The 26160-nt window shown below is 37.1% G+C and overlaps 1 non-coding gene across 1 annotated transcript; it reads left to right on the top strand.

Annotated features, from left to right (window-relative positions):
* Nucleotides 1-1821: 1821 nt before the first annotated feature.
* LOC131518341 (U6 spliceosomal RNA) lies at nt 1822-1928 on the top strand. Its single transcript, XR_009265032.1, has one exon. It is a non-coding gene; the product is annotated as a U6 spliceosomal RNA (small nuclear RNA).
* The last annotated feature ends 24232 nt before the right edge of the window (nt 1929-26160 follow it).

Genomic DNA, 26160 nt, shown 5'->3' with positions numbered 1-26160 from the left:
ATCCCATGCTCTTAATTTCATATCCTACCCATCTCAATATGATACCTAAAATTTATTGAGACTTTACTCCCATGCAGATTATCTGCTAAGTGACTGGTTGCTGACCCTAAGGCAACTATCATTATCATTCTTGTACGGATGAGGACAGTGATCTTTGAGAGGCTAAACAGCTTCCCTAAACTTTCAAAGTCAACAGTGAATCTGATTTTCAAAAGCAGATACACCTGCTGCCAAAGTCTAGGCTTTGTCTACAATTCTACCTGTTAATGTTAAGTCTTATTTTAATAAATTATTTGCATAACATTTGAGAACTGAGAACTGTCTAAATAAAACAACGTGGATACCTCCACATGCTTTAAACTGTATGTTATGTTATTTTTTTTTCTAAATTCATGAAATTAAAGAAATCCTGTCTCTCACTAGTTTATTTTATACAATCTTCCCTCCTAGCATCATCTGGCTCTTCTTAAGTCTTAGAAGACTGTATCAGGTAAACCCCATTAACTAATTTCCTTTGTCACCCACAGGTTTTGGTGAAAACATTTGTCAGATCCAGCCCAGTTGCCCATCTCTGCTGAAGAAAGCTGAGGTCCGGGTACTTTTGGTCCAGGGCACAGAGAGGGAAGGAGCAGCCCTCTCAGGCCAGTGTAAAGGTGGCTTACTATTAACTGGTAGCCGGATCTCAGAGAAGACATCCTATCCTGCTTGTGAGAACCATTACCCACCCCACCATCTGAGTGAAGATTCTTCAGGCTCGCCTATGAGGTGATTATTATATCTCTCCCCTATTTTTTCACATGAAGATATTCAGGCTTAGAAAAGTCAGACAGCCAACGTAGGAGGGTCACTTAGGTGGTACCTGGCAAAGCCGAGATTCTCTATCAGTTGTTTCTGAATTTGAATAAATTACAAGGTGCTCCATATGCCGCAGAGGACACGCTAAAACAGGAAGCATCTCAAGATCCAGAGAACAGATGAGGAGCCCTGGGGCAGGAATCCTGTTCTCCCAGGATAGACAACCAATTCTAAGAAGAGGGGGTGGAATATCCAAAATCAACTTCCACCTACATCTGAGAAATCTCACGCTTATATTCATCATATGCATTGCTCATATCTTGCTTATATTGACCTTAATGCAGTGAATCGTTACAGCCTTATTATGGTTAAATTGCTAGAGAGGGACTGTCAGGATAATGATGACATTATTAATTATTCATGTGGAAAATGAAAAGGCTAAGTCGAATCCAATTTATATATGGAAACAAATGATTTCCCCCAAAAAGTGCGGAACAGTCCTTTTAAAATTTAAAATCCAAGCGGTGTTTGCCTTTGCCATTACATATATGAGTTTCTATTTGTTTATTTATAAAATAGCTATTCATGGGAAATCTACATCCTGTGGAGTGACTACAGGTGCTTAATTGCTTGCCCGTAAGCAAACCATTACTGCAACCATAACTCTATTCTAGTATGCAGAGAAAATGTGACGAGTAGAAATAGCTTTTAAATAAAGTTTTGTACCCTATTTTGCAAACAGTTCCCCCCACATTTTAAATTAATTTATGGCTTTTAATTATTTTTTTTTTCTCCAAGCATCAGGAGATTTTGGCAAGTCCAGTTCTTGCACTTTATTTCTCATGCTTGGTTAAAAGTCAGAAGAAAGGAAGTCTGCTTCGTGCCTCCCACTTTCCACACGCAGGAATACGGAATGAGCTTATGAATACACAAACAAACTGTGAGCATGAATCAAGCACATGTGAATTGATTATTAGGTGATGCTTGGGGTGTTAATATAGTCCTTTTTGAAATATATATATTCCTGTGCTCGCTTCGGCAACACGTATGCTAAAATTGGAGCGGTACAGAGAAGATTAGCACGGCCCCTGCGCTAGGATCACATGCAAATTTGTGAAATATTCATATCCTTTTGGTGCTTAACTCATTCTATTCTTTTTCTGTTCAAAAGAGTAAACTGCCATCATTTCCTTAGGTTCACCTGTGAACTGTTCAGGCTTCAGGTTTCTATCTTGGCACAGAGAACAGAGATCAACCAGTTTTTGATAATCATCTGAAATAAATTTTACTTGTTTCTTACCTTTTGAGTCTTCAAGTTGATGGCAATAAAACTAAAGAGAGGGGAAAAGGAAGAGGCACCAGGAGGAAGTAAACATCTCCAATTGTCTGTGTTTTTATTTCCTAGGGGATCCACAACCACGGGCCAGCCACCACCAAAGGACTCCTAGAATGTTTCTTTGTCTATTCATCTATTTTTTCGTTTGATTGTTGATTTCCCCCCTTGAGGCAAAGGTGATTGTTAACATTCTCAGGCTAAAAGTCATGTCCTACTGCATCAAATTTAGGTGTAGGTTTTTCACATTCCTTTCTTTCTACCAAGTTTTTTTTGTTTGTTCCTTTGTTTCTTTGTTTGTTGGTTTCTTGTTTTTTAAGAGAGAGAGCTGGTGAGCAGGGGAGAGGGGAGAGAGAATCTCAAGCATGTTCCACTTTCAGTGTGGAGCCCAATGCAGGGCTTGATCCCAGAACCCTGGGATCCTGACCTGAGCCAAAATCAAGAGTCAGACAGTGAACCAACTGAGTCATTCAGGTGCCCCCTCTACCAAGGATCTTTTAAGGAGACATAGTCTGAAAAAACTTAGACAAAGACAGGTTTGACAGTTCAAAACCTTTCTTAAATGATCCAATTAAAAAAAAATCATAGACAGCAAGAACTGAATGTCTAAGTTACCTAAAGAGACACGTGTTTAATGTGGGAATTGTTACTTTACTGTCATCCCCTCTCCATTGTTGTGCTCATCTGCCCCATCTGGCAAATTCCCCGGCAGCCACTGCCATCACTCAAGAGACCACCAACTTCCATATTGCCCTGTGATTTCCCTGAGCCCCTTCACCTATTGCTCTCAACCCCACACACTCTCTCTTGGTTCCACTGAACTGTATCATTTCTCTACCTCCATTAAAAAAACTTGGTAGTGTATAATTTAAACTATTTTTAAAGGATGAAAATAGATAACAGATATAGGTAATAAGTAATAAAAAACAAATACCACATAGAATTTTAGAAAAAGTCTGGCCTTCCTAGTAACACTAGAAATAAAAGAAAGACCCTTAATAAAAATAAATAATATTGTACAGTTATTTTTAATGTCAAGTTTTTAGTTTAATTAAAAACACTCCTGGGGCACCTGGGTGGCTCAGTGAGTTAAGCATCCAGCTTCGGCTCAGGTCATGATCTCATGGTTTGTGGGTTCCAGCCCCACCTTGGGCTCTGTGCTGATAGCTCAGATCCTAGAGCCTGCTTCAGATTCTGTGTCTCCCTCTCTCTCCGACCACCCCTCCCAACTCGCGATCTGACTCTCTCTGTCTCAAAAATAAATAAACATTAAAAAAATCCTGATAATGATGATGCCATGATTATTTTCATAGGAAAAAATGCTAGCATTCATTTCATCACTATTTTTAATTAAAAAAAAGGAAAAGAACAAAAGAAAAGGAAAAAAAAATCTACAATGACAATGTTTACATAAGTTTTGAGGCATCATCTTGATTAGGCATTATACACTTTACAGCACAGATATGAGGAAAATCAGAACCACCCTCTACTCACTGGAGAATACATAAAATGAAAGACTGTTTTTATGGGTTGCTCATTCGTAGCCGATGTCAGTAGAAAATGCAATTTTTTTCAAGTTTATTTTTATTTATTTTGAGAGCAAACAGGGAAGGGGCAGAGAGAGCCAGACAGAATCCCAGGTAGGCTCCACACCATCAGCACAGAGCCTGATGTAGGGCTTGATCCCACGAGCTGTGAGATCATCAGCTGAGCCAAAATCAGAGTCAGACGTTTAACCAACTGAGCCTCTCAAGTCCCCCGAAAACTCAAATATTACTGGAAAGTTGGTTGATACATTTTTTATCTTATTCTCGGCAATTCTCTTAAAAACAGAATCCTTCTTCTTTGACAAGGAAACGTAGGAACAGTTTTGTTTTTTTGTTCTTTACGTGTAGCAAGTCGAATCAGAAATCATTAAAATCAGAAAAGGTTATAGAGATTGTTGAGTGGGCGATATTGTTCAGTGGGAAATCTATATTATTGGAAAAGGAGAGGATATTGGCTAATAGAAAGAAGGCAAGAGCCCGGAACACATACCGGTGTGAGCAGAGTTCACTCAGAGCTGAAGAGACAGACAAAACGCAAGGGAGCCATAGAGGGTTCACATTCTTAAACAACATGTGTAAAGACCGATAAAAGCAGAGGTGAATTTTGACATAATGGAACGGGGCTTCACTGGAGATTAACCTGTTCAGGCAATGAGGTTGCTCCCAAGGTGCTAATGACTTTAAAATGAGAAATACTACAGTCAAATGAAGTAAACAGTTGGAAGCAGAGCCACACGAACTCCACGGAGATTCTTTCTGAAAGAAATTCTGGGGAAAGTTTAGCGGGGTTTGCCTTATAAGGGTGTGAGATCATGGATAAAGTCTTATCTGTCATTATAAGATTGTTTCTCAGTTCAGCCATTTCCCACCTGACCTTAAGTCTATGCACTTACTAAATCTTGTGGGTGAGATGTTCCCATATTGTCTCTCTTGATCTATTTATGGATACTACCACCTGGAAGCAATGGTGGAAAAATGATAGGCCTGACATATTTAGCAAAACAAGGTACACAAACAGAAAATAGGACAAATATGTTCCACACAATATTTAGACAAACAGTGAATATGTTAGGAGATATATATATATATATATATATATATATCTCCTAAGTACAGTTTGGAGCATATTTTTATGAAAACAATTCACTGTTTATCTGAAATTCAAGTTTACCTGGGTGTACCCTATTTTGTGTGACAACCCTGAAAAGGAGACATTGTATAAATAGTATGGGGGCCCAGGTAATCGAGGCATCCAGCTTGCCCTTGCAATAGTGGGGGGTTCAGAGATTCTGGTGTTTACCCATTTGGAGCTGGGAGTGAAGCAAAGTCAACAGAGGTCATCTGATAGCACTCAAAAAAGTTTTTAATATTTATTTACTTACTTACTTACTTACTTATTTATTTATTGCAAGCAGGGGAGGAGCAGAGAGAGGGGGAGACACAGAACATGAAGCAGCCTCCAGGCTCTGACCTGTCAGCACAGGGCCTGATGCCGGGCTTGAATCATGAACTGTGAGAACATGAGCTGAGCTGAAGTCAGATGCTTAACCTACTGAGCCACCCAGGCGCCCTGATAGCACTCAAATTTTAATGAAATCTGAAAAGTCCCTGAGGTACTTCCTATGAAAGGCTTCTCTTTCATAGAGTCTGACTGGGTGAGTCTGAGGCAAGTCTCAGTATCTAAATTTTAACAAGTATTTCAAGTAAATCTATTATAGACCAATTCAGGCTGCACTTTGAGAAAAAAAAAATCTAGTCCAACCTTCCTTTTTTTTTTCAAAAAAATAAAGATACATGCCCAAAGAAATAAAATAATGTTCTAATCTATCAATACTTATTATATCATAAATTAAAACAGAAAATGTATTTAATAATTCATTTGAAATAATAATAGTACTATTGATGTAAGAATAAAAACATATACTTAGAAAATAATTACATTTTCCTAAATAAAAAATAATTAAGTGAAAATAATTGTGTATAGTTTTTATTTACATTAATGTAAATTTCTTTAATGTATGTTTTAATAAAGACAACTGGATTGTCAAATCTTCTGCATTTGCTGTTTTAATATTTTGTTTTGGTTGAGGTATATGAAGAAAATTTGGCATTACAAGATATATAGTTTAAAAAGGAGATGCATTTTAAAAGTTTTTTCACTTAATAGTGGATATTCTTTTTAAGAAAACTAAATGGGCAGCAACTTTTATATTAACTCTACAATGACTCTATTTTACAATGTTTTCCAAGCAATCAAGCACTTAATGTAAAATGTGGAAAATGTTAAACAACACAATATTGTTTTATAAGCCTTTGCCTAGAACTTAAAAGGAATCAAATGTGTTTAAGGGGAAAATTTTAAGAGAAAAGCATCATTAGATTTCATGAGACAAATAGAACTTACCCATGAATGAAATATGAATATATATGTGTATATATATATGTATACATGTATACACATTATTTTCCTATTATATATATATGTATGTGTGTGTATATACATATACACACACATACATATTTATAGCCATATATATGTTATATACATATATACATATATATCCATATGTATGTACATATATCTCCATATATATGCATACAGGTGTGTGTGTGTGTGTGTGTAAAAACAGGTTTTTTGTGTTTGTCTTGTTCTACAACCCAAAAGTAGCGTCCCGTTTCTCAAATTACGTTCTTTTTAAATACAAGATAATCAACTTGGTAAATTTATAAGAAAAGAGTAACTTTAAATATATTTGATTTTATATCCCAATACTTAAAAGTGCCTCAAATATGCTCTATATATGATGTTTCTGTTCTAACTCATGTTTATAATTTTTGTATTATGTTTATTTATGTTGAGAGAGAGACAGAGCAGGAGCAGGGGCTGGGGAGCAGAGAGAGAGGGGGACACAGAATCTGAAGCAGGCTCCAATCTCTGAGCTGTCAGCACAGACCCTGACATGGGACTTGAACTCACTAGGGAGAGATCATAACCTGAGCTGAAGTCAGATGCTTAACCAACTGAATCACCCTGGTGCTCCTGTTCTAACTCATTTTTAAGAAAAAATAATGTAAATAAAATAAAATAAAATAAAATAAAATAAAATAAAATAATCCAGATGTTGAAAGTGTACAAAAGTTAATACCTGTTGAAGAACTGATTTTTCACACCTATTACCCTATTATTCCAAAACCCAGTGCTGTGAAGTATGATGAACTGATACACATGCCTCTTTTCTGTTCTGGGGAAAATAAGGCAGAGAGAGAAGAAGAGGAGAAGGGGAAGGATGAACAGGAGTAGGTTGTTGGTGGGGGAAAGAGTGAGAAGAAGAATTCATACAAATGACCCAGGACTCATTCTGGTAAATAATTATGTCCTATTCTCTGTCAGAATCCATACTGCTCTTTTCAGGAGGTGAGGAACCACGGGTAAAGGCAGATTGCCACAAATAGCTAAAAGCACTTTGCAGAGCATAATGGCCCTGTCCATATTTATTCCTTTTCTCTATTCATCTGCTAAACTTTGTTCCTTCGGTCTTTTTTTATCTTTTATCTTCTTCCCCCAATTTCCTGTCCAATTCTGTCTGCCTATCTGTTTATCATTTATCTGCTACCTACCTACCTACCTACCTACCCATTCATCTTCCCTCAGCTGTCCTGTCTCTTTGGTCTGGCTGTGCTTGGGGCTGGTGGTGTAGTTGGGTTTTCTGTCCCTCTTACCTGGAATAGCTTTACAAGTAGGACAAGGCATGGAAGGTGAAGGGCGTAAGACTCATAGCCATAAACACAATGACCTGCTTTTTGTGCAACTTTGTGTACTCTCTATTTCAGCAACTATGTGAGTACTCAAAATAATAAACACACAAATTGTTCTAATATTTCAGTTCTAAAATAGGTATATTTATTTTCAATCACCCCCATTACATAATCAGAAGGAGACCAAAAGATTTTGTTAACTATAGAAACACATTTTGAGGATTAACAATATCATAAATGGATAGGTATGTACATGAGTGTACATATTTTGTGTAATATAATTACATTCCTTATATCACACTGAACAAAATATAACTTATCTTACAAACTTGATTGAGATTTGTATAGAGAGAAGATGCTAGAAAAAAGTGTATTCAAGTAGTTCAAGGTGACGATATGGGAATCTTGATTTATAACCTTGAAAATTGCTGTTCAGGGTAACCACATATATCCTTAGGACAGTGTTAATTTGTACAAACATTCTGGAAAGCATTTGGGAAATACATATTAAGAGTCCTAAAGATTTAGATTTTTTTGACCCAATTAAATCCATTTTTTAAAATTTGCCTTAAAACAATATCAGAGCAGGAAGTTTTCTATATGAGGATATTCATTGATATTCATTTGATTAATGATGGTCAATATTCATTGATACAGCATTTTTTGTAATAACGAATCAAAGAATAATTGTAAACAAATAATCAACAACAAATAATTTTTTAGATAAGCACAAAATATCCAAGTGATTGAATATTCTGCTTCCATTAAACAACAGGTTTTCAAAGATAACTAACAGTATAAAATGGATATACAGACGTGTGTATGTGTGTATAGATATATATATATACACATATATATGAATATATGTGGGTGATTGTGTGTGTGTATAAAAGTTCACTTACAAAATGCATTACTTAACAATGTAATTTTTCACAGATGATTTGTGAGTGTGGACATTATTTTGCATAGAACAGAACACTGTTAAGAAACACACCCAAATGCTAATAATCAATATCTCTGGATGATAAGATTCTGGCTGACTAAAAGCTTCATACATTTCCACATTCTCAAATTATTTACATGAATCCCACATTGTCTTGCAATGAAAAAGTAAAATCATATTCCCCAAATTCTCACATGTACAACGTTTATATTTCCAAAGTCTATTGCCGGCCTTCATCGGTGATTTCTGGTCTCAGTGCGGTTCGGTAAATGAGCAAGGATGTTAAAACCACTTTCAAAGTCACCTTCTTCAGCTGCATTCCTTGGGGCTTATTAAGGTGATAAACACCTTTGACCAAAGCTTATGGTCAGCAACATTCTCAGCAAAATCAAATGCTCCCGTGACTTTTGTTTTTTATGGGTATGAAACCGGCTGTTCAAGAACTCAGCATGGCACTCAGGCTGTCCCTCCATTGTTCATCCTAATACTAGGTTTGGGTTTTTAAATGAGCCCAGGTATGTTTTAATAACCTTGGAAGTGGGAACTTTTTGCACCATTCCCATACCCAGCCAGTTGCTGTGTATCTTGGCAGAGGCAAGCTTCTTTCTGAGGAAAGAGAAATATTTCCATTCTTTAATAAGTCATTCCAAGTTTCCTGTGATGTTATAAATAATCGGGCAAACAGCCGGCTTTATTCTGCTTAATTTGATATGGCAGATTTGAAATGTCAGAAAGTTCACTCTCAACATAAGCCATACAACTGGACTTGGCCCATAGGCTCCTTCCTGATGGGATCAACTTTATCACCGAGCTCACTCAGGAAGGCAGCTGAGACCTCGCCGCCTGCTCCTCCTAGGCGCTGACTGATAGAGAAGTCTGAGCTGGCCGCCGCCTGGGTGAGCATGAGGTCAGCCCTTCCTGGGTTTTCTCTGGGGGACAGGCAACTCTTCTGACAAACTTAGCTAATATACCTGTCATTCAAGGGAGGGGAGAAGGAGACTAGAAAAACAAAGTTGAAATTAATGTGAGGGTAATTGGAAGAAGAAGAATTCAGTATCAACTCAGGGTAAACATTTCCATAAAAGAGACATATTTTAGTCTCTCTGTGTCAAATGTCCTTTCATGACCAAGTTCAAGGGCTGATTTACACTTTGGAAGTCTGCAGAGAACTAAATTCTGGGCGAACAGATCAAGGTCACTTGACAACGGCGATGAAAGATAAAACCACCATAAATTCAGATGCTTGGCTGAAACTTTTAAATCTGTTGAAAGAGCTAAAAAGGGCATTTTGCCAATTAGTCTGATTTCGAATAGGATGTGTTTGTGTTGTTTTTATTCTTTTGCCCTGTATTTACAAGTCAAACACATTCTGATGAAACAGCTCAGTGTGGTTTGCATTGATTCCGAAGAGTTAAAGAGAAAAAATAATTATTGAACTTGACTTAACGAGTTTGAATATGAAGCAATTTCCTTTAATAATACATTTGTTTAAAGTAAACTGTTCATAGCTCATCTGGTCTTATTTTTTAGGTTTGTATTTTAGCCAAACCTTTTTCTTCCCAGTTTCTTGTTATTCTTAAGGCTGTTCATATTCCAATTAAGATCATTTGAGGAAATGTTTTCTGGAAATTAATGTATTGAGCTGATTAGAACCGGCTGAAACCAAATGTGAAATGAGACATCAGGTTTCCCAATTCAGACTATGTTTAGAATGTATGTGTTTGCAATTTTCTTAAAAAAAAAAAAGGGCTAAAAAGGAATGCATTGTTTGTAAGGAATTCAAAAGGACTTTTACTTCCAAGTCCTCACTTGCATATTTACATTGCTTAATGAATGCTGCATTTGCTTTGAGGTATAGGCTACAAATATTTGTGATAATCCTGTGTAGGGAGGGGGCAAACACTTAGAGAAGATATGCATAGCTGCTGAGAGGCAGGCCAATCCTTTAGGATTAAGGGCTCCATCCTCCTTGTCACATGGCTCTTTCAGCCCTTCTTTGGGTTTTGTACAGAGTGACCCTGAATCTGCAACTTTGCAAGACCTTACCAGGCAGAAACATCACCACCACCTTCCAGGACTAATGCATTTTAAACTGCCTTGTGTTAGGTAGCAGCTGTAGCTTTATCTTTTTTTTTTTTTTTTTTTTTTTTTTTAAATTGTGAGACAGAGAGAGAGAGAGGAAGAGCAGGGGGGAGGCAGAGTTTGGGGGACAGAGGATCCAGAGTGGCCATGTGCCTACAGCAGAGAGTCGGATGAGAGGCTCAAAGTCACGAACCATGAGATCGTGACCTGGGCTGAAGTCAGACACTTAACTGACTGAGCCATATAGGCGCACTGGTTGTATCTTTATCTTGCTTTCCTCTCTTGTCTGGTTCTCACTCTTGCCATCCCAGTGTGGATACTTTAGATGGTTAGCAAATGTGTGATATCCTCAGGTCTGCCATAACAAGGTATCATAAACTGGGTGGCTTAAAACAGCAGAGATTAATCATCTCATACGTCTGGAGGCTACAAGTCTGAAATCACAGTGTTGGCAGGGCCGCGTTCCATCAGAAACCTGCAGGAATTGCTTTTCCCGAGCTTCTTTCTAGCAGTGTACTGGCAATATCTGGTAATCCTTGGTTGACAGGTACATAACTCCAAATTTTTGCCTTGGCCATCTCGTGGCGTTCTCCCTGTGTGCCTCTGTCTTTCCATGGTGGTCTATTTACAAGGTTACGAATCTTATCGGAAAGGGGCCCCCATTATTCTAGTAGGACTCCATTAACTAATTTCATCTGCAATGACCCCATTTCCTAATAAGGTCGCATTCTGAGGTACTGGGGGTTAGAACTTCCATATATCTTTTTTGGGAGGAACACAAGTCAGCCCATGACAGGTAATGAACAGGCAGTACCTATAACTGCACATAATGCTACTTCACAAAGAGTTGGTCAATAGCTACACATTGATAGATTGTCTTTTTTATACAGTTTAAGTAAAAACAACTTCTTGTTGTACTTCCAGGGGGATAGTCATAGCAATTAGCGAACGCATTCTAAAAATTTATCCCTGACATCTTTTTCTGTGCAGGCACTCTCTAATTTTTCAACTTTCCCAAACCATAGGCAAACAGGAAAAAAGTCACCTCATATAATCCTCTCAGGTTCGGAATTAGTTGAGATGCCTTGTTTAAGGAGGTCAGTATAAAGTTTAATTGGATATGCTTAACTGAAGCATTAAATAGAGACATTGTTGGCCCGAACAGATCAAATGCCAGATAAAGGCAAATATAATAAAGATGTCAGGATGCTTCTCTGGAAAAAGAGAGATCATTATGCATTTATGTTACTTTGGGAGGTAAAGGGCAGAATACAATTTATACTATGAAATGTTACATTTCTGAGTTTCTGGAATTCATTTTTTCTTTTCATTTCTTTGTTGGTAATCCACTGGCCTACCAGTAGTAGGCTATGAATAAACGTTGCCATAATTTTCTATTGGTCTCCTCATGAGAGAATTTACTTAAGATGCCCAAGTGTTCAGCCAACTCTATGATGCTCTAACCATTTTTTGCCAATGTAAATTAATACGAGTACATATATGCTTCCATATGGGGTCAGATAGAAATCCTAAATAAGTCCTGGAAATATGGACTGCTCCAGTTAACGAATTTTAACCATAATTTATTAACTATTATAATCAAGGCATTTTTGATACTGGGGTTACAAAGAAAAATGGAGTAAAACCCTTCTTTAGTGTCCATAAATTAGAATTTCATAGATACATGTATAGATTTTTTTTGAAGTAGCTTATAATGAATGTTATACTTATAATACCAATCTAAGGATGCTGAACAAAGGCAAAGGCAGATGAATTTACACTGGATGGATCAGAGACTCAGAAGGTGCACAAGTTAGGATAGGTCAGGCTAAGCTACCAAACCATTCCAAAATCTCAGTGGCTTAACACACACCCACACACCCACACACCCCCCCCCCCCCCACACACACACACACACATTCCTCATTCATGATACATGTTCAAAGTGGATCAGGCTGTACTCACTGTAGCACTTAAAGTGTCTTGTTTTAGGGCTGTCATGGGCAACAAGACACACAAAAAAGAAACAGAAACATGGAAAATCACTCAATGGTTCTTCAAGCTTCCATCCAGAGGGAGCCATATTATTTCTGCTCAGATTTCTCTGGCCAAGTCAATTCATGAAACCATGACAAAATATAAAGTGTGTGAAAGGTGAAGGCATAAAAAGTACAATCATATAGTGCGTCCAGAAGTTGGAGAAGGCTGGGATAGTTACATGCATCCAAATGACTATCACTATTGTCATTTGCAAGATGAGGGCTGGAATTTCAGAAAGTGGAATTTGTGCCAAGGGCAGAACTCTCAAAAAAGTAGAAAACAAAACCTGAAAATAGTTGATAGCAATTTTGTTTGGTAAGTGGCAAATACTTGTGCATGATAACAGCAGCATGAAGATAGTGCAGTAGGAGAAAAGTATGACAAGAACACATTTTCACTGACTCTTCGAGGGTCTTGTGTTGATTTGGGTTCTCCCAAAGCCGGCCTGAGGACTAGAAATCAGTGAAAAGTAGTTTATTTGGGAAGTTGCGAAGGTTTTCTTTTTATTTTTTTTAAGTTTATTTATTTTTGAGAGAGAGAGAGCAGGGCAGGTGAAGAGAGAGAGGGAGAGAGTAGAGAGAACATCTCAGCCAGGCTCTGCGCCATCAGCATGGAGCCCAATACGAGGCTCAAACCCACGAACCATGAGATCATGACCTGAGCTGAAACCAAGAATCGAACACTTAACTGACTGAGCCACCCAGGTGCCCCGTGATGGCTTTCTTGATGTTTTAACTTGGCTAGGCCATATTACCCCAGTTATTCAATGAAAGACTAATCTGGGTGTTGCTGTAAAGGCAATTTGCAGATATAATGATCATTCCTCATCAGTTGACTTCCTGCGGGAAAGACTGTCCTGCGTTCATTCTCTTGTTCCAGCCTCCCATGCCACAGGTGGCCAAATCGGTTTGTTGCCAATAAGCACTTACCTAGAACCAGCAGGAGGGAGGAGCCAGAGCCCAGAAATCACCATAAAACCCAACTTCCCTGTGTGTCCAAAGGTGCAACATTCCTGCCCCAAACCCAGGCACGTGGCAGCCGCATGCTGGATGGAGGCACATGCTTTGAGGCCAGTTCCATAAAAAATTAAGAAATATAAATTAAAGCAAAAAAAAACACAGTGTTTCATTTTCTCAGCAGCCTGACCTAATTATTACCAGCAGTTACTGTGGGCCAATAGCATTGATTCCCCTCCCCCCCTTGGCTTGTAAGTAAAAGACATCAGTCTCTTATTTGTTTTCTTTACTTTTATTTGAATACTGCTGAAGTACTCCGTGCCAGCTCCTACTCATACCTTCTTTTTCATTTTATAAGCTTTGATTCACCTGTAAAACACATTTTTATAAAAACCAGAGAAAGAACAATGGTCATAAGAAGCCCACACGCCTGAGCATGGTCTGTGTTGTTAGAGATCCGGGAAAGCCTCATGCTCACAGCAAGCACTGCATGGGAGCCCAGCCTCTGCTTCTTTTCCTCCCCAACCATTGAGCTCATCAGCCTGGCAAGGTCAGAATAGCTGAATGCATTTTTTTTTTTTGCCATAATAATTTGACACTGTTTTCTTAAAACTTCCAAGGGTTCACAAACAAGATGATGGCCACAAAGGATTTGTCCTGACAGCTCCAAGATTGTTGCATGTTGTCTCTTAGGGGTCAGAGAAAGCAAGGAAAAAAAAAAGGAAAAAGACATTAGGCAAATGAGCACACATACTCACACAGGTCCATGTGCCTTTTGCATCTGAATAGACCACATTGATTTCTAGTTTACTTTTCTTATGGCCATTTATGTGACGCACAGGGAAATGTTCAGAAAATTAAGAGATGCAAAAGTGCAATGCCAACATGTATTACCCTTGTAGTTTTTGCTAGAAAAGTCTCAAAGAAGAATAATACACTGGTGTCTTTAGCATTTATCTCTGCAGATAAAATGTCAAACCCTTCAACAAAGAGGGAAAAGTTTGGCAAAATTCTAGTGATCACACATTTTTATTATGGTCATATTTGCCTTGTATCTCATGACTTAAGGGTAAAATATGTGACCTGCATGAGAATGTTGGTATTACTGATATTTCAGAGAACATGTTTGAATAATGACATATAAATCAGGGTCTTCTAATTCTGTTCTCTGGGAGATATTGTCAGGTCTTCAGCAAGAGGAGGACTCATAGTAAATAATTCAGCAAATGTGTTATTGTGGTCAACTAGTTCTTTTTCTGCGAGATTTCTCAGTGATTTAAGATAGAATGCATAGTAAGGTCTCCAGGAGCTAGAGTTCTCCAGAACACAGTTGGAAAACATTTTGGAAAGTAAGAAGCACTTGTCAGCTTCAAAGACTCACATATTTATCTCCAGTTCTGACGGCTGAGCAAAACTCCAGATGAATATAATCTACTGTTCCTTACACATCTCTTAACAGAAGACCGTGGGATCGCATTCAGCACCTACCTCCAGTGCATAAAACGGTGACTGACACACAACAGATAGATTGTGAATGATTTCTTAACTCTCTGGAGACATGAAAACAAGTGTTGGTCTCTTCCATCTTCTTTACAAGCTGAGTCTGAAACACCAGAACTTAGTAGACAGAAGTAAATATTTAGGCTAGAAAAAATTAACAAATGTATAAATTTACTACTTTATTAATAGAGAAAAGCTAAACATCTAATCAACTTGCTTTAATTGTTTGATCAGATGGGACCAATGGTTTTGAAACTTTGGACAACTGATACACTTCAAAGCCATATTCGTAACAATAATTTCTTTTTGTTTTTCGTAACAGTAATTTCCAAACATGCTTGAAGTGATCATTGAAGATCTCCTTTGCTCTAAGATACCATGAAATTGTTCTTTCTATTGAAAAATCAAGATGGCTACCATGGTTGGAAAAGCTTTCATATATGTTATTTTGACTCCTTCATTTGGCAGATGACAACACATCTAAACATATCAGGATATAATACATGGGGAATTAAGATTCAAACTCATGGCTTCCTCCAGAAACACAGGTTGGGGTGGATGGGGGGGTATATATACACGTATATATACATGTTTGTCACCCATTTCCATGGGACCTATAAAATAAGTTTAAACAAGATGATATTATATATCATTTGTGTTTTAGATATCATCATGTATTTCTTAATTCATATTGAATGAGAAACATAAGGAAATATCTGAAGGACTACCTGATTGGGAATCAAGCCCTTTTTCCTCCAACTCAGGGAACATGAATAATACCAGTGGATAAAATTTTCAAGAATATAGATTTTGATTTAAAACAAGAAGTTTAGAACAACCAAAGCTATTCTCAAATGCAATAGTGTGTCAATAAAGAATGAAAATAGCATTTTAATAAAGTAGTAGGATTTTTGCTGTTAAATTCTGTATAGAAGTTGACCATCCATCTATCTGAGATTTTTGCATTAGATGAAAAGATGGAGAAGGTAATTCCTAAGCTACCTCTACAGGTTGTCCTGGTTACAAGATACTGGTGATACTTAGATTGGTCTAGTTGATTTCAACAGTATGACTCAAGGTTGCTTGTAACTCTTAAAGTAGCCAATATGGTGGCTCCCTCAGGAAGTATTTGGTATTCATACTCAGTTTTAATATCAAGTTTAACAAAAGCATTTCAAACAAAGGGAAAAGAAAGCAATGTTGGGATAGGGGGAAGGAAGGAGGAAGAGAAGGAAGGATAGAAGGAAGGAAGGAAGGAAGGAAGGAAGGAAGGAAGGAAGGAAGAAGGAAGGAAGAAGGAAGGGGAGAAAGAATTCTAAACACATGAGGGATAAAAGAGGGGGTAAAAATGGTATTATAAAAATCATTGAAATGTCATTTATAATATTTAAAATTTGAAAAAAATGCCTATTTTAATATTTTAGACTGTAATTTGAAGTCACCTTTCTGACCATGTCTTCCACTTATTTTCCTCTTCTTCTTCCACTTCTCTTCCTCCTACCCCTTACTTAGTTCCCACCACTCTGGCTTCCTTGCTGCCATTTGAATATCCCATCACTCTTCATTCCTAGGGCCTTTGTCCTAAGGACAGTGATGAAAGGGGATCTTCACATTTAGCTAAACTCTAAACAAAGAACTTAGTTGTATGCACTTTAGAGAAGGATAGAAGTAGAGAAGGATAGAAGGATAGAAGTAGGATATATATATATATATATATATATCCTAACCTAATATATATATTAGGATATATCCTAATATATATATTAGGATATATATATATATATATATATATATATATATATCCAGGTAATAGAATAAAGCTTGACTTGACTTAAGTTTCTGGAAAAAGCAAGATTTGCACATCAGAGGGAGGGAAGCTTTGAGGAAAAGGTATGCATATGAGTATATGGGAATGAGTAAAGTATTTGTAGACCTTAGAGTTTCATAGTAATAACCTTCAAAGCACAGTGCAGCAGAAACACTCTCAAAAGCCAGTCAGGCAGGATGACTCCAGGGGAAGTCAATCAGCCTCTCTATCACAAAGTCTGGCTACTGGAGCCAGAAATGAAATGGCTATGATGGAAAGGATGGATACGCACCAGCTGAATGCATGGGACCCCACTCATTAATTCTTGCCAAGCTACCATCACTGCTGAACTCCTAGCCAAGACTGCACTTGGTACTGCAGCATTTCAGAAATAGTTCAACTGGCCACTTAATAACAGGTTGATTACCCCACATACTTTATCCAAAAAGAGATAGTAATTTGTCTTCACCAGAATTGATGCTTTTCTGGATATATGTCAGTACCTCTTGGAAACTTCCGGAATTAAAAAAAAAAAAAAATGGATTCTGCGCATCATGTTCCCAGACCACGTGACCCTTTTAGAGCAAAAAAAAAAAAAAAAAAAAGACATGGAAAAATGGGCTTTGGCATTGGCTCCACTGCTCTAGTGTATACCATATCATCCAGAAGGATTCATCCAGAAGCTGCAAGCCTAGCAGAATGAGGAAATGAAGATCAGACAAATTGCCAGCTCTACAATGATTCTCTGAAAAATTGGAGCAAAGCCAGTGTTGTGCTGCTAAAAGTTTGACAACTGGCTTTCCAATAAACAAACAAACAAATAAAACCTTGCCAACTTTTCATAGTGTTAATGCTCCCACCATGGCTGATTTTAAACCACCAGTCCTGTATCACTGAAAGTCATCAGTTGGGCAAAGTTTTGAGGAGTTGAGAAGAGATGTACAGGGAAGAGATCACCTTTCCTAATGCAGCATAACATGGTTCCAGCCCAACCTTAGGCACTATCCTCTGGGGTGCAGTAGACACATTGAACCAGTGTCTAATGGATGATGCTGTGCCCTCAACTGCTAGAATACACAGGTCCCCAAAGCAAGAGTTTGAAGTAGGATTGGACATTATCACCAGCACTTCCAAAGTTTCATTTTTAGAATCTGTACTGTTGAATCTGTACTGTTGTTGAATCTGAATGTTTTACGTTGGTCCTCATTACCATCAACTGAATTTGAGATCCTGGTTCCCGTAAAGGTAATATTCCTAAGAAATAACAGAGGAAGGATTCCACCGACCTTGTGGGTAAAATTACTCCCTGGTCATTTTGGTCTCCTCATGTCAGCATAACAGCTGGAAAACAGAAATGGGTTAATCTGGAACTCATGAGATTCACTGTGTATCTATTATTGCGTCAGTGTCTAGTAATAACTAAATCATCAGTTACAATAACCACAACCAAACAAGGGCAAGGCAACTAAGGCCTTATGATATTCGATGACGTGAGCGTGGAACGACCCCAATGGGTAAAGTGGTGGCTGATGCAGTGAGACAATGAATATCAACTGTGGCTTCAAGCCAGTTTATAGCTGGAGTAGGGGCGTCTTCCATTCATCCTCATATATTAATTCTTTTGTGATGAATATGGACAGTCATCACCTTCAAGGCTCTGTGAGAGACTAGACTTAATGGAAGGCAAAAATAGATTCAAATGGGGTAAGGGTAGACTCTTGGACATGTCTTACTCATATCCCCCTTGCCCACCTTTTACTCTTGCAACTACTCTTGCAACCTGCAAAAGGCAGACCTTTAACATTATATTCTTTTGGCTTAAGTAATATTATTTACTTACTAAACATTAATGCATTTTCATTAGTGAAAAACAACAACACAAGGAACTGGGGAAAAATAAATAAAACTTTCTCTGGATCATCTCACCGACACCATCTTCCTTAATGACTATTTTCACCTTGCCCTAACTCTCTTCAAAGTGCCTCTGATGAGCAAATTTTCAAATATCAAAACCGATTGTTGAAAAGCTATTTCCAGAAAGATTTTTTGTTACTGATGATACCTTATGAGAAACATAAATTTTATTTGTCAATTCTTACCATCGTCATCTATTATCCGGTGCCCACTTCTCTCCTTTGCTAAATGCAAGGTGTCTTCCACACTGTGTTTTAGAAATAAGAAATTATAGTAAGTGATTCATACTGCAAGGCACTTAATTTATTGGGAGAAAAGCACCGAATTCCCATAACAATAACAAATCACGTAACTACTAAATTGTAAAGTGATTATCAGTGTTTGGAAGGTAAAAGGACACCGAAAAATTCAGATGGTATACCGACTAAAGATGGTGAATGAGAATGCTGGCAATCGGGACAAATAAACGAGAAGAGTAAGCAGATGGGATAGGAGGAGACTAAACAAGAGGATATTTTTTTGTGAGCTTTTGGAAAATTAGAATGGTCATGTAAGTTGGTGTGTATTATGATGCATGGTGACATGAACTCAGAAGGTTTTGGAATTAATGCCATAGGTAATTGGCATCCGTCATAGATTTTCTTTGAGTAGTGGAACCACGTGAGGGATGTGGTGCTCAGTAATAATAGTCTGATAGTCTGATAGAGAAAGAGTTTAAGTCAATGTAAGCCTGCAAGAAAGCTGTTGGAGATAAGCCCGGGCTGGGGGAAAAAAAAAAAAAAAAAGCAGAAGCAAACTAAAATTCAAATACATTTCTTATCCCCATTACGGGAACCAGCTTTAAGAGTCTACAAAGAGAGCAGATGGTTTCTTATTGACATTCTATTAGTTATCTTGTTAAGCAATCTATTATTGATACTTATTTTAATCACATGGTGACATTTTTTTTCTCTGAGAAATACTGAAGTTGTATTCTGTATTTTCAGAGTCTTTTTTTCCTACTTAGGATTTGTTGTCCTGTGTAGTTTAAACATTTGAGATCAAGCACATTTTCCCCCTTTTTCATGAAAAGAACAAAAAGATTACGAACATTATCCCTTCATTACGGTGACCAGCCCAAAATGTACTGAAGTAAGAATGTTTTAATATGTGGAAGATTTCTAGACAGATATTGACAATATTTTGCATTGCAGGAGTACTTTCATGTCCTGCAAAGTACTTATACTGATGCTCATGCTGTTCTCTGAAGACCGGTTTCTTAGCACCCAGAGCTGTTTATAATAAATGCCAAGTGCAAGTTGACATATACATTCAAAAGGAGACTACTGTGTTCCTTTGGCTTTTGAGCTTAAGCAGCATGTCTCAAAGACTTCTCTCAAGTACTTTTTCATCTTCTCTTTGGTGTTCCAAAGGAAGGACTCAGTAGGGGAAGGAGATAGGAGGATTAAGTGGATTAAATTGTTTATTTCAAACAACAAACTCAGAATTTTGACAGGATGATCCATGCACTAGGCGGATGAGTTGGAATGATTCTTGTCCATGCTCTGTAGCCAGACACAAGGAATGTGGCCAATGTCAACCCCTCTCTTGTCTCAAGGGACCCTTTAATGTCTGGGGCAGCACACTGGTGTCACATTCCGAGGACCACCCAGGCCAAGAGTCTTCGGTCAACTGTTGAAGACAGTGTCATCATTAAAATGCAAAGGAAGGCTTCGTAATTTGCCATACAACAAAATAACAAATAAGATGTCCAAAGGAAAATAAACAACAATCAAAACATGTCCATGCAAACAATAAACTAAAACTAAAACATTTTAACTGGTTGTTTTAAAGTTGACATTAGCTACCAACCTAACTCTTCAGGAAAGAGAGAACTTAGAAGCCATCTTTTACCAATCACAGGGTCTTTATTTAATTAACAGAGATATATCTTCAAAAGGAGTAATATATGTGACAGGAACCACATCTGCCTTTGGCATGTGAAACAAAGGAAACATTTTAATTACAGAGCAGCTTTCCTCCAAAACAGCAGTATGCACCTTGCGTGAAAAAATAAAATCCAGATGTATTAAAGAGTTGAATGCAGTAAAGGATTCAACTACAAAAATATGGGCATAGATGTAATAGTTCATGGGGCACAGAGAAGTTTCCTACATAGAATCCAAACTCAAAAAAATCATAAAGAGTTTTTCTATTCATCAAAGAATAAACTATAAAAATTAAAGAGCAAATAAAGTGAGAAACAAGGGTAAAAAATGGTGGAATACAGGTTAACTACTCTACACGCACACACTGTATAAGTATGTATATGAATATATACTGAACAACTGCTTCTAGGAGTATAGGAATAGGCTCTTAAAAGCCTCTGGTTGCAACATTTTCAACAAGCAATCAATACGTAGCTGGTAGCTGTTTGTTTATGTACGTGTTTCTTTTTAAAGACCCCTTATTTAATATATATTGTTGATTCATTAATATTGAATTGAAGACCAACAACTCCCCTCATGACTAAATGAAGCTTATTTAACACAGGTACTTTCTCCAAGGTATCACAGCATTCTTGAGCTGAGGAACACTAGACAACACTTAAGCACCACGCTCGGGGGCCATTTTGAACAGTAAAAAGCACAAAAATGCCAAAAGCTTTGCACTAAATGGACTGTGAAAAAGACACTTGTGTAGAGTGGGAGAACTGAAACAAGAAAGCAGAGTGTAGCCATGTTTAGCCTCAGCTGAAATGTATAGCTTACATTTTTTTTTCATCATGAATGGCTGTTAATGCTCTGCAAGTGTTAATTTTGGCATTCCAAATACATTTTAGCAAAATGCAAATTTGCGTATTATAGAAATAGCTGCAAGTGGGCATTGATTGAATGTAAAAACCATATATGTATGTGAAATATATATAATATATACGTATATGTAATGTATGTATGTATATATCATATATATAATATTATATATATATAAAATATATGCATATATATGAAAGAGTGAGTAGGGCAAAGAGAAGAGAAAGAGAAGAGAGGAGAGGAAAAAAAGGCAACTGCAGCTTTGTGGAAAAGGTATTAATGCAAACTTCTTTACAGAAGTTTAGTATTTAATAAAAAATTAATATTCAGTATTAGCAAATGTAAATTGAAGCTAACTTTCAAAATTACCCTAGTTATTTGTATTAAAAATCTTTAAACTGACCATTTACTTTGAAATAAAATTCGTTACTTATTTAAAAAAGGATAATGTGTTATATTATTACTATAATATCTGTTATAATATTCATATGTGTTGGGGTGCCTGGGTAGCTCAGTCAGTTGAGTGCCTGATTCTTGATTTTGTCTCAGGTGATGATCCCATGGTCATGGGATCAAGCCCCGCCCGCGGGCTTAAGTTTCTCTCTCTCTCTCTCTCAGAGCCCCTGGGTGGCTCAGTCTGTTAAGTGTCTGACTTCACCTCAGGTCATGATCTCATGGTCCATGGGTTTGAGCCCCACGTGGGGCTCTGTGCTCACAGCTCGGAGCCTGGAGCCTGCTTCGGCTTCTGTGTCCTCCTCTCTCTCTGCCCCTCCCCAGCTCGTGCTCTTTCTCTCTCTCAAAGACAAACGAACATAAAAATTAAAAACAAAAAATTCTCTCTCTCTCTCTGACCCTGTCCTCTGCTCACACACTCTCCCTGTAAAATAAATAAAATCTATAAAAATAAATAATATTCTTATGTGTTGTTATAATGTTACTCAATGCTGTCATGGTTATTTAGGAACTATTGTGAAATAAAAGAGATGTGTTAATTGCTACTGGATTCATAATAGCAAAAATATTAGAATAACTCTTACCATGTAAGAATGGTCAAATTATAGCATTGTATAAATGCTATCCAAAGTGGAAAACTATGCTACCAATAAAAATCACAATTGAGAGAATATTTACTAATCTGAGTAAATGTTCAATATCAAGTAAAGAATCAAAATAAAACATTCTATGGATATATGTGTATGTTTCTATATCTTTTTTATAACTAAATAACTACTACCCATGTTTTACTTTATTCTGAGTACTTTAGTTCATGATTTTTAAAAGTCTTTTCTTGCAGTTTATAAATGTCCTGTATTAACACTTTTTTCTATAATTTATAAGCATTTTATAGTGTTACTATTATATTAAAAATTAAATTATTCTAGAGCCAATATATAAATTTTAAAAGTTTAGTAATATCCACTGGTGCTTATCAAACAAGAAAATAGGAACCCCCCTACATCATCCATGAATGTTAGAATATGTAAATGCTTTCCTTTTCTTAGTTTTTTTAAGATTATGATTTTGATGTTAATGATATTTGGTTTATTCACCTATCCTTTTACCCCTGGGGTGTCTGCCCTTTCAGCAATGGTTTCAGATAGTTGGGGTGAAGAAAACATTATGTTCACAAAGCTGGAATAAAATGAATCCTCAGTAAGCATGATGCTTACTAACAGATTCAGTACCCACCACATAATCCAAAGCATCCTCTTGTGATTATAACCTTTTCCCACTGGACAATGGCCCAAAAGTCCCTCCACATGGGAGCTGGTTCTTGGCACTTCTAATTACCATTTGCAACTCTTATATGTGATTTATTTTATGGGTCAGATTGCAGTCAACTTTGGTTAAGATTACATTAGTGTGTTCATTAGCACTTAGCTCCTTATAAAATTTGTTATTTTTATATAATTAACATTATTTGACTATATTTATATACTTTTATTTTTTTAATTTATTCATTTTGAGAGAGAGACAGGAGGAGGGGCAGAGAGAGAGGGAGAGAGAATCTCAAGCAGGCTCCCCACTGTCTGCGCTGAGCCGGCTGCAGGGCTCACACCCATGATCCGTGAGATCATGACCAGAACCAAAATCAAGAGTCAGAGGCTTAACTGCCTGATCTACCTAGGTGCCCCTCTCTTTGTTTCTCATGTTTTACTAATTTTTAACATTGTAAGATTGGACTTTCAGGAAAGTTGCAAAGATGATAAAGAGATGTTTTCTTGTAAATCCCTCACCCAGTTTTCCCCATTGTTACATCTTAAATGATCCTCGTAAATCTGTCAGAACTAAGGAACTGACCCAGATGTATTGCTGCATCTAGCCCACTTGGGGGGAAGGATTAAGTTGAATCTCCTGTAGGACATAAGTAACTATACATATTAATTGGAATTTTTCTATGAAAGTAATTGCTTCTTCTCCCCCATTTATATATTTATTCAATAATTTATTTATATCGGTATGGACTAATATATGTTTATTAAACACTTTGGGTTGTTATTTACTCTTATGGTATTTATTTTGTTGTTGCAGTTTCCCCAGCATTGGTCACTGAGAATTCTGCTGGATTTTTTCCTGTGTGTGTCCGTTTGACATAGCCTCGTACGGAAAGATGTTCCAGATTCATCTTACATTTTCAATGCCCGTGTCTTAGAATCAGGAATATCTTCAAGGAGTCCTATTTCTTTTTATCTGGAGAACAGTATTTTAAAATCAAAATCCCAGGAAACGGAGACATTTAATATACGTATGCTACTAACCCAGGTTAACAAAGTTTTCTATAATTGCATATATATATATATATATATATATGTATATATGTCAGTAAGATTTTCAAATCCTTCGGCTACCCAAAGGAAGATAATTGCAGAAGGCATATTCTTAATAACTTAATCTATGCAATAGGCTACATTTCAAAGAATATATATTATTCAACTTCTTCAATCATTCAGTAAACTGGTTGTAAGGGCTTATTCTGTACTTACTAATTTAGATGTAAAGATCAATAAGAAGTAGGGTTATTTTTTAAGTTTTATTTACTTATTTGTTTATCTGTTTATTTATTTAGAGAGAGAACACGAGTAGGGGAAGGGCAGAGAGAAGGAGAGACAGAATTCCAAGCAGTTTCTGCATTATCAGCACGCTCAAACTCACAGACTGTGAGATCACGATCTGAGTCGAACTCAAGAGTCAGATGCTTAACTGACTGAGCCACCCAGGTGCCCCAATAAGATGTAGCTTTAATAACTTCATGTACCCAATAAAAAGAGTCATTTTTTATCCTTTTACAGAAAGAAATATTATGGGTTACATCTGCTAACAAAAATAATAGTATGACATGCTATATTAGTTATACCTTGATATTAAGTATATGTTTAGTTTAGTATGTTGTGTTTAGGGGTGCCTGGCTGGCTCAGTTGACTCATATCATGTGACTCTTCATCTCAGGGTTGTCAGTTCAAGCCCCACTTCGGGTTTAGAGATTACTTGAAAAAATTCTTGGGGTGCTTGGGTGACTCAGTCAGTTAAGCGTCAGACTCTTGATTTCAGCTCGGGCCACAATCTCACAGCTTGTGCTGACAGCATAGAGCCTGCATGGGATTCTCTCCCTCTCTCTCTGTGCCCCTCCCAGACTCTCTCTCTGTGTCTCTTTCAAAATTAACAAGTACACATTTTTTTAAAAAAATAAAAAATAACAAAAATATGTTTAAAAAATTTTAATATGTTGTGTACACAATATATTTATTATTAATATTAAGTAGCATCAGAAGTGTGCATCATGTGTTTCTCAAAGGAGTAGGCCCTTTGATAGTAGTTTAAGAAGACTGGGTGAAGATATTAGCATTGGGAAAAACCTGGAGCTGATAACCACAAGATTGTATGTTCATGCTTGTCTAGGCAAATGAGGATCTGATCACGGAAATTAGATAATTCCATATCTTTATTTTTTATTTTTTTTATGTTTATTTATTTTTGAGAGACAGAGAGAGACAGAGTGTGAGTGGAGGAGGGGCAGATAGAGAGGGAGACACAGAATCCAAAGCAGGTTCCAGGCTCTGAGCTGTCAGCACAGAGCCCGACGTGGGGCTCGAACTCGTGAACCACGAGATCATGACCTGAGCTGAAGTCAGACGCTTAACCGACGGAGCCACCCAGGTGCCCCTAGATAATTCTATATCTAATAGCATGGGTTTTATGCCAATTTTGTATAGAGATATAAATGCATATTTTGCAATAGTTGGGCGGGTATACTTTGTAAGTGCAACTTGAGAATACTAGGTAATGTAACAATTATAAAGAAATAAGTTCAGTACAAATACGAGGGGAAAAATGAAGAATTAAAAAGATAGGAAAATGGTGTAGTGATTTATTTCTTCTTCCTAACCTCATGAAAATATTATTCACATATAATAATATAAACACATTTTGATTAGAAATTTATGTGTTCATGTAAATACAACCACATTCAAGATATAAGGCATTTCCACTACCCACAAAAATCTCTCCTGCCCCATTCTGAGGCAATACTCTACCTCCGCTCCCCCTCCAAACCCTCATAATCATTGATGCTTTCTGTCACTAAAAAACAGATTCGCCCTTTCTAGAGTTTTGTATCAATGCAATCATAGAATGTACTTATTGTTGTCTTGACACTTTCACTGAAATGTTTGACTCTTGAACTCATTTTACCTTTCA

Source organism: Neofelis nebulosa, chromosome 7 (genome assembly GCF_028018385.1).
Source record: "Neofelis nebulosa isolate mNeoNeb1 chromosome 7, mNeoNeb1.pri, whole genome shotgun sequence".
Classification (NCBI taxonomy): domain Eukaryota; kingdom Metazoa; phylum Chordata; class Mammalia; order Carnivora; family Felidae; genus Neofelis; species Neofelis nebulosa.
The sequence above is the reverse complement of the archived record's forward strand: the minus strand, read 5'-3'. Positions and strand labels throughout refer to the sequence as shown.